Source organism: Chaetodon auriga, chromosome 19 (assembly GCF_051107435.1).
Source record: "Chaetodon auriga isolate fChaAug3 chromosome 19, fChaAug3.hap1, whole genome shotgun sequence".
Lineage (NCBI taxonomy): Eukaryota > Metazoa > Chordata > Actinopteri > Chaetodontiformes > Chaetodontidae > Chaetodon > Chaetodon auriga.
In genome coordinates this window covers 6,066,321-6,078,731 of record NC_135092.1, presented here as the reverse complement: position 1 = coordinate 6,078,731, position 12,411 = coordinate 6,066,321, and the positions used below count along the sequence as shown (strand labels likewise).

Here is a 12,411-nt window from a genome sequence, read left to right as displayed (position 1 = left end):
TCCTGACGGTGAAACATCTTAGATGCTGTGGATCATCGGTGCCACCATGGTTAAGGTGCGGTTGGCTTAGGCTAATTTTAGATAAAGGCGCCCAGTTAGACTTAGGCAAGTAGTGGACACGGTGATGGCTAAGTCCTGAAATGAATGCAAGCCTGTGTAATTCACACTGTCACATTGTGGGGACTTGCCTTACTTGTGGGGACAAAATGCAGGTCCCCATAATGTAAATCATTAAGTTTTAAGGTGAAGACTTGGGTTAAGGGTTAAGGGTTAAGTGAGTAGTGGTTATGGTCATGGGTAACGAGTAAGTCTCCAAGAAATGAATGTAAGTTGATGTAATGTCTCCAAAAGTGACGAAAACCTGTGTGTGTGCTGGTTAACACGTCTGTCTATATGACAAGCGGGTAAAATTACATATTACATTATTACATAAGAGAGCAGAGGTACAACACACACACACACACACACACACACACACACACACACACACACACACACACTTCAGGGGGCGGTCTGATAACCCACTGGGAATGTCAAGGTGTTTCCTGCCTTTCAGCAGTTTGATGAAGAGGAAATAAAACGTCTCATATTACACAGAAGCCAATTTACAAATGAGATAAGCAGCATCGTTCATCAATTTGGAATCATGCCAACGTCTGTGGGTGTGTAAGATCCAAGTTGTAATAAACCATAATCCCTTTTTGGCAAAAGACGGGTTAACTGACATTTTGTCAAAGATTTTGACCTTGATGATTTATGATTTCAGGAGCACCTACATTGATTCAGTCAGGCTTTTTCTTTAAGTGAGAGACAAAGAGAGGCAACTCTCACGTCCCAGAGACTCTTCTTTTTATATTTGTCTCTGCTAGGCTGTTGAATTTTGCATAGGTGCGTTACAGAAAACATGTTAAATCCTGATATCCTCCTCCCAGGGGACAGGACAGTGAGAAACATACTCTGAAGGTGATTCATTTCTATTTCACTTCGATTTTTCCAGCACAACAACATTGTACTTTTGTCTTATTTTGTATACTTGCTGTGTGTGATTTAAGTAAATTCCTTTGTGTTGTGCAAATTTGAGGTGTCAGCTCTGTTGAACTTGAAGGAAAACAAGGATCACTGCAGTAAGTCTGTGTCACAGATCAGCACGCTGCCTTGTAGCTTGGACTGATTCTGTAGCTCAGTGCCAGACTTCACATTTTCCTGCAGGCAGGTGGGAGCAGGTGCAGAATAATGGAACAGTTGAGAGGAAACCTGTGGCTTACAGCAAACCAGCTGCTCATTGTGTGTCTGACAGCCAATTAAGCTGTAACTTAACAAAAACAATGGGAGTCAGAAAATATACAGTAGATTCTTTTTGTTTTGTTCAACATTCATGCAAAAAACACACATTGCTGCATGTTCACGAGTCTGAGTTCTGTTCTGGATTGATCAAATGTGGTCTTCATTAAAGCAACTGAACCATGTGCAGCGTGTCATGCTAACAAGTTTAAAGTTGTGGCAGAAATTTAACAAAAGTATTAATGGTCTAAAATGTGTTGAAACCGAAATAACTGCATAGAAAACCCTGAAATCAAACTTGCAATGTGCAGGGCCAGGCGCTCAAGATGCACACGTTTGGTTCAAGGTAAGCCATGTTGTCATTTTACCAGCAGCGGCCTCATGCCAATGCCCCGCACAGTACACTACATATGATGTTACAGATGTGTTCATTTCTTGCATCATTCTGGTGGTAAACAATAATATTTTTCAAAGAACCTGCTTGACCAACACTGCAGGGCACTTCAGCTAAAGCAACTAACATTTGACTTCACGCCAGAGAAGGCACTCTTCTAGCAGATCTGTCGCAACTTAAATGGCTGTAATTAGAGTGAAAGGAAAAAAATGGTGTATTGTGGGTGTTATATCACTTCACTAAGTGAACCGCTTTACAGTCTATCTCTCATTTTTAGCTCTGTGTTTGACACATTGATACTTTCAGTTAAAATGAAGGCATGTTTTCCTGACCCCCTCAGCTGGCCCCTCTTCTGCCACACAGGCCCCTCCTGGAGTGGGATCAAGAGGGGCACAGCAGAACTAGTCCAGCAGACTGAGAAAGAAACTGTGAAACAACAGCATAAAAAACATCCAAAGTGCTCTTCTACAACACACCTGGGACCAGACTGTACACTGGGATCAGCTCCGGCAGGATCATGAAGACAGAGGAAAAAGATTTGAACTGAATAAGCTAATGAGTCATGTACTGAAACTCTTCCACCAGGGTGCAATTACGGACTTTCAATTCAAAGCCAAACAAATGACAACATTTACAAGAGTGACGCTGAAAGATTCAAGGATCAAGTATATTTCAGTGCTTGCAGCCTTATATTGATTAATAGACAAAAAATACGAATCCTCCAAGATTTAGTTAAAAATGGATGAATCATACAAAACAGCCACAATACAAGTATGAAAGCAAGCTGCAAATACAAACAGATGAACCGATCAACAGAAAATTAACTACTAACCAAACATCCTCTGGGTACAGCCTCGCAAATGTGAACATTAGGATTGTTTTCTCGAAAACAGGCAATTTGAATACGTTGCTGTGGAAATGCATTTATTAAATCAAATTAATGGTGATATAATCCAGGTGTAAAAACAATCAGCCCCGGTTGCAGTCCTACATCCAACACATGCAACAAACCTTGCATGACGGTGTCACACAGTTATGATGTGATTAATGTGGACCATTGATCTCTGCTGCACTCCCTATCAATGTGTTTGTGTAACAGTGATTATTTAAAGCTAATTAGGTTTTGACCACACTCCACTGACTGACGCCGCTACATAGCCCATATTACACCTTGTTGCTGTCCTGGAAAAAATTACAAAGCTTCGGATGGAGTAATTTATGGATCGTGAGAGTGCATCGTGCACGTGAGTTTGTGAATGGGGCCGTGCCCTTTTCATGTGGTGGATGTCAGCGTGTGTATTGACGACTGGCGCCTGCTACGGTGAGGTGAGGATGATTTTATGGTCCACATTGGCGCAGCCTAATCCATTTCTCACCACGCTGGTGGATCCTAATGGCCCGACACGGGGTGGTTGGTGCGAAGGGGATGTTCTGCCCCGGCACAGATATCGACTTCATCGACGAACAGTGGCCTGAGAGCCTGGCCTACTTCTCCTGGGTGCATTTAGAGAGACGCTGCACAGCTCAGAGGGCAAGCTGATACAAAACCAACAAAGCATGTGACCGACTCTGCTAAATGAGCAGCCCTGTGACGTATCGATGTCCATGCACACATGCACATGGATTTGCATGCAAATGTGTGCATGGATACACTGTCTTTCCTTGTATTCAGCAGATAATACACTCAACATTATACTCAGGGCTTACTGTGTTTTGTTTACCAAAGTTCACAGTTCAAAGTTTTTTTTAAATGAGATGATTGGTTTAAACTGATTTTCACTTGCGGTCATATATCCATCTATCCAAAAGTTAATTATATTGTTTATCGGATGTAAAAAATTCCACAATATATTTCAAACATATCTAATTGTGCAACAATGAAAAAAGAAAGTGAACAAAGGAAAGAAGTAAGGAAAGAGTCTAGCTACAGCATCTTTCCCTGTGATTAAAATGTAGTGATGTAGCGCCTTTTGATTGAGCTGTTCCAAATAATCCCACTTTGTCTGCCCCCATATGTTACCCCTCTCTCCATGACAGAGTTTTATTTGCAGAGGCAGAGAGACAAGTCACTGTTCCTGTCAGGAGAAAACAGCCACACTCTGATTGATGAAACAATTTTTAGACAACATCATGTTCCATATTTGTCAGGAACAGAGAACGAAGTGCTCAGATCTGTGTGTGTGTGTGTGTGTGTGTGTGTGTGGGGGGGGGGGGGGGGGGGGGGGGGGGGGGTGTATGTGCGTGGTCATGAATAAACTGGGACCCTGATGAAAGTCAGTAGGGGAAGTGCAGCAGCACAAAAGGGACAGATGTAACATAACTGCAGCTGCTACAGCCGTCAAATTCCTGTGTTCAGTTCGCTGTGGAGACTGTAAAGACACCGTAGAAGATGCAGCAGACACCTCTACTACTATTTCAGACTCACTAGACTGTTTGCCAACAGTGTCCCACAAATTAAGGTTATTTGCAAGGCATTAGCTAGTTTTAAAGGGAAACACAAGGCTGCCCAGAAACATTATATTTAGTAATCTTGAGCAATATTGTCCAAAAAAGAAGTCATTTTGAGATAATGATAATGCTCAATGGGAAGTTCAGCCAGAGTCAGGGTTGGTGTCTCATTTCATTTCTGCTATTCACTGAACTACTGCCAGACAGACCCAGTGATACTGGGCAATTCTGCAAAACCCCTGACTTGATCTATTACATTCATCTGCAGGTTATTGACTTTGTCTGTTTGGTTTGGTGCAGGGAAGCACCATACCTGCAGCATACCTGCTACCTGCTGAGTCTGGAAATACAGCTGATGAGAGCGGTGAGACTGAACATTAAAGTTGCCCAGAAAGGCAAAATAGTCATTTCATAGCTGTTTTAATACCGTAGACTGGTGGCAGAAACTGCAGGAACAACCAACTGACAAACATTAGCAGTGGATGTTTTGTAGCACCATAATGTTTTCTTTAAAATGCAATTGCTGATGTGAAATAACTGCATCGCCTAATTTGTAGGAGATATGGTTGGAAGCCCCATGAAATTATAGCTTTACTTCTTTAATGTAAAGCATTTTCTGAACAAAAAGAATATCACAGTGAGGAATCATTACAAACTGCAAGCCGACAAGAAAAAGGCTGTTTGATTCGATAGAAGGGAGCGACTGACGGGATTTCTTATCAACTTGTGATGGTTTTATTGGTCTGGGTTTGATGTGTTGTGCAGGCTTACATCAGCATTAAATATTTAGTTTTCCCAGAAGTGGCAGATTTCCAGGAATTCTGCGTTTCATGAGGACTTTAATATGAGCATGAGTAAATGCATGTGTTTGTAGGATCAAGGGTTTATAACTCATCTTCTTAATCCCCCCACTCCATATGCTTACATACTGCGGTAGAACAAAAGTACCAGCATTAGGAAAAAGAAGTATAAAGTTGTCAACGTCAGACTTAAAATTCTTACAAGAGGAAAGAAATCATTGTAAGACGAAATCTCACGTTCTCAACTGCTGATATCATTCCACAACTTTAAACATTGTCCCAGACAAAGCTCCTTCCAGACAGTTTTTCAAGAGTTAAGCTGATTAGCTGCCGGCTGTTACTGATGTATGTGTGTGTGTGTGTGTGTGTGTGTGTGTGTGTGTGTCAGTGGATTTTATGGTTGATTAGTATTCGCTCCCATAGTTCTGACCAGTCCTTATTATCAACATTAAAGTCTCTACCTCAGCTATTCAGTCAAAATTTGGTGTACTTTCATATAAGATGATATAATTATAGATTACATAAGACAGAGAGAAGAGATAAAGAAACTACTCTCGAGGAGGGACAGTGCCTTTTAAAAGTATGGATTTATCAGCATCCAGCAGCTTGGGGAGCTACAACATACTGTAATATAAAGTGTAGTGGAAAAAGACAGAGAAAATGAGATGTGAGGTAGGTGTATGACTGACAGAAAAGGTAAAAATACAGAAATAAAGAAGCAGCCAGTTCCCTGGTTTGTTCCTAATCCTGTTTAATTAACTTAAAATCCTCCAACATTTCATCACAGCAGACAGATGTGTGGGCTGCCATTTCAAAAAACGCTCCCTTCCTCTGCTTCTATCAACACACAACAACATGTACATCTCTTCACGTCTGACACTTATGCATCACTGTTCTCTCTGTTTGTCTTTCAGTGGGCCAGAAAAGAGAGAGAGAGAGGACAGGACGCCAGAGATAGGCAGGTCTCGATCGCCCCACAGGTCCTCCATACTGCACCACTTAACTTTGAGTGGCTCTTAAACCACAAGCACTAAAAGCACATACACACCCACACACACACACAGAAGTCACATGAGGTAGGCCTTACTCAGCTGGACTGTATATAGAACCCGTGGGAAACATTGTCGTCATTTAATCATGCATTTCAGTCTACTTGTTCCAGTTTCAGAACTTAACTCTTTCGTACTGGAAGTCAATGAGACGTATTGTATGGGAACCGTTTCTGTTTCCTCTGCTTCACCTGCTGGGGCATTAATGGACCGCTGTGACATGCAGACCATCAGTGACAGACTTTGATAAGTGCATCTCATACTACGGTTTACAGCCCATACAGCAGACAATACACTGGATGAACTGTTTATTTAAAAAAGGTCTGCAGCTACAACAGCTGATGACATCTAACCAGACTTTCAACCAATTAGAAAAATCAAAGAGAAGGTTAAGGCCTTTATATGTGACTCAGCACATAAAGGCACAAGGACCATCTGACACGCGTCTGTAGCCACAAGTAATGAAAACTGTCGCGTGGAAGTTCCTGATCAGCATTCTGTTGAGGCGGTTGATTGTGTTCATAGAAGGTTTAACATGGTTGCTTATGATGTTTGTCTCATTTTGTTAGATTAAAAAATGGCTTTTGCACAAAAAATGTTTATATTCCTCAAAGTCAAGCATCCAGTGACACCCAGCTCTGAACCATATAATCATAATCGTAAATAATGTTAAATAAACTACAATCCTTTAATGTCACCCACACATTACAGTAATACTGTAAACACTAAACCAACAGCTCACTGTCACATACTACTATACACTTGATCAATTGTCAGTTCTGTTCAGCTATTGTCCTCAGGTGACCTGTTCAGCAGCACTCATGCTTTTAGCTTGAAATTCCTCGCCTTTGTTCATGACAGAGGTACACCCACAACTTCCAGTTTCACAACTCCCATGAGAAGCACTGTGCGAAAGCTAAATGGTGATGCTGTACATGGTGGTGGGGAAACAGACTGACACCATGAGTCAGTATTGGGAGTGGGTGACGATGGCAGCGAGTGCCAGCAAGGAGCTTTTATGATATAACAAACCTGCCGACTGCATCACTTTGCATTCATTATATGCCTCAGGTATGTATCAGCACCTCTGTAGTGCTGCAGATCTGCACAGAGTTTCTGATATAACAGGAACGCAAAATGCTAAATATCATAACACTCACTCTGAGGTGGCAGCCAAACTTCTATTTCAGGTTGTATTTTTGATTTAAAACTGCCTTGATTTACCACTTATTTTCTTCTGCATTACAGGTATTTTGCTTCCAACTTAGTTCCCCCTGAGTGAGAGTGTGAGAGACGAAATTGGCTTTCAGGGTCTACTTCCTGCACTCCAGCCTCTCTGTGCCATTTCCCGGTAAGCATTGATTTGGTGACCTGCAGGTCAGAGAATGTCTAGAGCAGACATGTAGGTTAAAATTGGGCTTAATTTGGTTGAAAAGTCAGTTTGAGATGTCTAGTTAACTGTTGTATCTGTTGTTTCAGCGGCATTCAAATGACTATATCGCAACATGTATTTAACACCTGATATAGAGACACTGAAATGCTGCTGAAATAAAGATTATCTGTAACATAGACTCCAAAGATTTTAACCAAGTTAAGCACTATTAGAACCTTTACACATCTTGACATATTTTGACTTGCAAATTACAAAATTTAAGGTTACCTCTCCATTACTAACCCCCTTATCTTTATTTTGCTCTTTGATTCCCTTTTCTTAGATCCATCTCCTTTACCAGAAACATGAGTGTGGAAGCTGTCTCATCTGCTTTCCGCTTTTCCTCTTGGCAGAGATGTTGACCTTTTCATTCTCAGTGAGATCAGATTTAACATTCAACCACACAAACAGCATATAGGACAGGAAGAAAAAACATGAAACCATCAATAACAAAAACACGGCAGACAAACAAGACTTACAAGAATTATCCAAAACAACAGTCATAAAATACAGCAGATAATTAAGTTGTCCAGAATCTAGTCTGATGGATTTTTTGCAGCTCATCCCATTTGAAACAGTTCAGAGAAACATAGTCCAGCCCAGTTAAGATAAGTGAGTACTGTAATCTACGTAAGTGATATTCGCAGTTGAGAAATATTTTAATCAAAGATGTGAGTGAGAGATTTGAAAATGTAAGCAGTAGAGCTCTGCAGATGAAAAACACGAGATGTTCTTCGCTTCTTATCTGTATGCAAGTCTATGTAACTTTGCAATTAAAAGAGCAACAATGCATAGACTGTTTCTGTCTGTCCTTCTCTCATTATTTCATTTCCAACATCGTCTCTTTTCTCTTCTGCGCTCTCTGTCCATCGGTCTCCTTTAAAAGCCCTTATCTGTCAAGCAGTTGTTGCCTTGTGTCTGCCTTATAATGGGAGGCCTGTGTGTGGGTGTGGGAGAGAGAGGGATAAAGAGAGACAGAGAGAGAGACAGACAGACAGACAGAGAGAGAGACAGAGAGGGAGATTGTAATCAGGGACAGAAGACAGGTATGAGTCAAGGAAAGCCACCCAGAGGTGTCACAGAGAAACAAACTAAATGTTTCCTCATCCATCCCATCTCTCTCCCAGAGGCATCCTCTACAAATGCCTCGCGGCAGGTGTTTCAGGCCTCAGTGTGTGTGTGTGTGTGTGTGTGTGTGTGTGTATGTGTGTGTGTTTGCTGCCTGCCTCCACTATCACATGGAAATGCACAAACAGGCTTTTGGTCATTTTGCTAACAAGGGCGATGGAATCCCCCCCTCACCCCCCCTCAAATAGCCTGCTGGGTATGGAGAATCAAAAGTAAAAGAACACAAACAGGTTTTTGGCTAACCTGAATGTGACTGAACAGGCTTTCCATCAGTACCTGTGTAAGCATATGTCCACATGTGTATGTATGATGGCAGTTTATGCAGGGCCAGGGCAGAAAGGGTCTAATGGGCAGCCAATAGTGTAATTGCTCCGCTGGGGGAGCCAATGATCGGAGGTCCACCGAGCTATTATCAGAGCCACTGTGAGAGCAATTGCTCCCATGAAACCTCTTCTCCTGCTCATACGGAGAACAAGAGCTGACAGAAGGCCCCGGCCTCTCACAGTGTGATGGGCTCTCCAGACAAGTAGGCACTAATGGCAGACAGCGGAGGTCAAAGCAGAATATCAAGCATTGATGTATTAAAACCACACGCGAAGGAGACATCCAGCTGCTTTGATAATGCTCCCACTGAAGACATGAGACGCAAATGAGAAAGCGTCCCACTGAGACGTAAGCAGATTGACCAGTTACGGAGATTTCTGGAGCTGTGTGCAGAAGCACTGTGTTCCGCAGCACTGTGTATTGCTTATGGTGAGAGTGTATTGTGAGTGCAGTGCTTTTATGTGTGTGTGTGTAAGCATGTGTGCGCTTGACAGGGTAAGGTGTAATGACTTTGTGGGAGCTGATAGCCTTGGGTTTGGAGAGTGAAGGTAATAAAGCATAAGAGTACTCCGTCGGTTCTGACAGAGGCACCATGGAGACTGTTACATATCCCCAACACCTGACCTGTCCTGAACCTGAACTCGACTCTCCCTCCACACACCCACACACTTACAGTGCAAAATCTGAACAAACACACAGGTCCAGGACTCCAGATTGCTGACTAGGCTTAAAAGAAGACACACGTACGCACACAGTCAGTTGGGGTTAATGGGGTGATGAGCTGAGGGCGAGGCCTGCATTACAACCTGGGATCCTCGCCATGTTAGTCCAGCGCACACACTCACTCTCTCACACACACACACACACACACACACACACACACACAGAAATGTGTTTCTATCACTTCAGAGGACATTGCAATGACTTACATTCATTTCCTGAAGACTTACTAACCCTAACTCTAACCATAACCACTACTCACCAAACGCTAACCTTACCCTAACCTCACCTTATGCCTGCTTCAGACGACAAGATTTTTTTAAACGATGGTCATCGTGTCAGATTTAACCATCACAGTGCCAGAAACTCGTGCTGTGTCTTGGTTGGCCAGATAACACATATGACCCCGATCGATCACTGCACGTCTTATCTCACAATCATGCCCAAGTTCAGAGGTCATCAGGGAAGCGGGTGAAGCAGCTTTCAATCAAAAGCAAAAGGCGGTGTAAATTTTCAGTGTTTCACCCATTCGATCATTCATTATACATATATATATATCTACTGGGTAGCCTTTGGATAACAACATTTGTCTTTTTTGACTCTTACTCCCTCAAGCAAACAGGCAGGGGTACTGTTGCCACAGCTCAACAAACTTTTCCTGTCTTTCGTTGTCCCACCAGACAGCAGCAACCTCAGTTTCTCTCCTGCTTCCCCTCGTCGCCGTCATTACCTGCCTGCACTCTGGAGAGAGCACCTGATTGGTAAATACTCTGGAACAAGTCGTGGGTGGTGTCATACTAAACGAGTCAAGACAAAAAATTCTGACATGCTCGTCTTTGCATCGGGACGTCGTGGGGTGTCCCAGACGCAGCCTGACAGGTCGTCACACTGCACCAGCACAAACGTCCGTTTGACGTTCACGATCGCCCACAATGCCGGTAACTCATCAGCCATGACAGAATCTTCTCAAAATCGGCATTAACCTTAACATGAGTCCTCACCCTAAAATTTAATGATGAGTTCCCATGACTGTGTAAACAGATTGATAACTCGAGACAGTCTCTGCTTCCTCCAAAACAGAAGCAATACCAGCTAAGGACTGTGGAAAAATGGTGATAGGAAAAAACTGTGATACTGATACGTTTGTTAAGCCCGGTGGGAACAACAGGAAGCTTTCATTTGCTAAAAGCTAAATTAGAGCTTCATGTTCAAGGTCCAGTGTTTTTGTTCTGTACACATTTTTTGCATAAGGATTTTCTAATGCTGATTTTCACCTGTTTCACCACATCTCACACACCCAAAAGTTGCTTCCTGCTGCTTGCTTTAGTTTACAATAAAAGAGGTAGTTGAATGTGAAGAGAAAACCTGAGAGAAAGGCAAATAAGCTTCTGAATATCTGCCTGAGACCGATATCCACAGCTGGCTTACAAACACATTTACAGAAATTTTGATTCATGTGTGCTGTACTTCTATATAATTAAAGGAAAATATGAAACTAGAAAAACAGAGTATTTGCAATGCAAATGGTAATTCTGTATAAGTGATTTCCTTTGTCAGTTTTTCACCAACAGACATTAATAAATTTTCAGAATGCTGTAAAAAAAAAAAAGCACTAATCAAATCTACTTCAGGACATCAGCTGTTACATACTAATGTGACTAAACTATTCATTCTGTTTGTTGGCACATTACACAAGAAGAACCAGTGAATCAGTTGTGTTTGTTTTTCATTTGATAAAATAAGCTCTGCAGCGCAGTTCTCACGGAATAGAAAGGTAAATAAGGATTAATGGTTGTTAGATAGAAGGCTTTGATCAAGTCTCTCTTTCACACTCCACACACTGATTGGCAACTGATGGATTTTAAAAGCAACTGCCTGCACTGGTAAACATGATGTTCAAAATGCAATTTAACATTTTGACACATCAGCAGTCTTATTGTGCTTCAGTCAAATATCAGCTGATCAACAGGAGCTTCAGCCTCCTTACCTCTCCTGGACTCACAAGTGAATCCTATAAAGTCACCTTATGTTTGAACTCCATGCCACATGCTCATCCTCTCCAATATTATTATTATTATTATTATTTACCTAATATGTCAGGAATGTTTAAGATGCTGAACAGGGTACGTCACATTTTTTCATCCATGCCAATCCATTAGCACCACTTTAAAAACTAAAGGATGACAAACTGTTAGCTGCTAAACCAAAAGGAAAAGTTCAAGGAACTTAAGGAGAAAAAAAAGAAAACAACACTTCAGTGAAAGCCTTGAATGGTGGACTGACCTCTCAGTGTTGCATGCTCAGTAACACACATCTTTCACTTAATTCTTTCCTCTTCAGAGATCACATGGATCACATCAGCAGAGGACACACAGAGGACTGAACAGGACACTGGTGATAATTGTGTATTGAATTCTGACAAAACGCACCAGCTGTGGACGGATGAAACGGTCCTGCTCGATCTCCTGCTGTCTCCTCACTCTCGCCCTCCCCTCCCCTCCATCTCATCTCTCTGGTTTTACTTTTTCCACTAGTCTGCTCAATCCGCTAATACAAATGCATCTCAAGCAGAAACAATCCAGAGATGAAATCATCTACCCTCAACAGGGAGTCAATTATCCGCCCGAGGCTGGTTTTAAGTCTTTAAACATACTACCTTGTCAGGAATGGTGATCTGTGCTTATGACCGCAGCAGCTTAGTTTGACCCTTTGAATATCAGAGGAGAATTAATGCTCCTCATACTCCTGCCACCACCATGAACCGGGACAGAGCTTTGATGTCTGATAGTCTGATGAGGACATGCTAGAGATATTAGATGGGGCTTCATCCCAGAT

At 42.1% G+C, this 12,411-nt stretch overlaps 1 protein-coding gene across 1 annotated transcript in view; it reads right to left on the bottom strand.

The window, feature by feature from the left end:
• Positions 1-12,411, bottom strand: part of whrna (whirlin a) — a 123,153-nt gene that overhangs the window by 91,092 nt on the left and 19,650 nt on the right. The window lies entirely within an intron of this gene.